This window comes from Nothoprocta perdicaria, unplaced genomic scaffold (genome assembly GCF_003342845.1).
Source record: "Nothoprocta perdicaria isolate Ctin4 unplaced genomic scaffold, notPer1 scaffold_40, whole genome shotgun sequence".
Classification (NCBI taxonomy): domain Eukaryota; kingdom Metazoa; phylum Chordata; class Aves; order Tinamiformes; family Tinamidae; genus Nothoprocta; species Nothoprocta perdicaria.
This window is the reverse complement of record NW_020455644.1, coordinates 3,366,028-3,367,121: the sequence shown is the minus strand read 5'-3', so window position 1 is coordinate 3,367,121 and position 1,094 is coordinate 3,366,028.

Here is a 1,094-nt window from a genome sequence, read left to right as displayed (position 1 = left end):
GCGGGAAGCTCCGCCCCCCGCGCCGCAGCGCGGGAAGGGCCCGCGCCGCCTGAGGCGCCCCGGAGCGGCCGCCGTGCGCCGGGGCTGCTCCACCGAAATGAATGGAAAACAAGGAGGAAAGAGTCAGAGAGCGCGGGGCGCGGCGTGGCCGCGCGGGGTGACGGCGCCGGGGCGTCCCCGCCCGCCCGCCCGCGGCAGCCCCCTGCTCGCTTGAGGCGACCCGCGCTCGCTTTCCCTGCTCACGAGGGAACAAACGGGACCGTGAGCAAACCACACACGCAAACACCCGACCGCACACCTCCCAGGTCACACTTCTCACCGTTTTTGAAGCTTGTGTGGTTACCAGCATTCCATGTTGGCTGCATTCCTTTTTTTTTTTTTTTTTTTTCCCTGATGTTTTAGAGGAAACGAGCACATCTGCACAGTGATTTAGAGACCCGCGTCACCTGGCTTGCAAATACAAGAAGTGCCGGGTGTGACGGCTCCGCACGGCCGCCTTTTCCTTCAAGCTCCGGCCAGAGCGGCCCCGAGATCCTCCTGCTGCTGCGTCCCTGGGAGAAGCCACCCGGGCAGCGTCGCTCTTCTCCTCTGAACGCCCCTTAGCCCTGCACGGCTTCCCACCTACACAGTCTGCAGTGTGGGGACAAAACTCTTCTAGGAACCACAGAAAAGTTCAGAATGGCTCAAGTCTTTCATATCACTTCCCTTTAGGAGCTGATATATTTTCCATTGAATTTATATTATTCCATATGGCTGAGTTTCCGGGAGCTTATTCAGTGGGCTTAGCTTTCATGCATGGTGCTAAAACTGCATCTTATTTCGCCCCCTAAACGTCTTGAGGTCACTTGTCCTTCCATCCATCACAAACCTGACCAATAAATGCTATTGCTTTTGGAATATACATCCCTCCTTGGAGCATCCCGAGTCCTCAGGAGAACTGTAACTGTTTTACAGCTATTAAAATCTTTCAGTGTAGGTGTTTTTTATATTTGTGTTTATTTTATATTTGTGTTATATTTGCGTAGGACTGGGTGCCTACGTTTCTGGGTGACTTCTCTGCACGCTGGTTGCCCCTGTGACCTCCTTGCACCGCA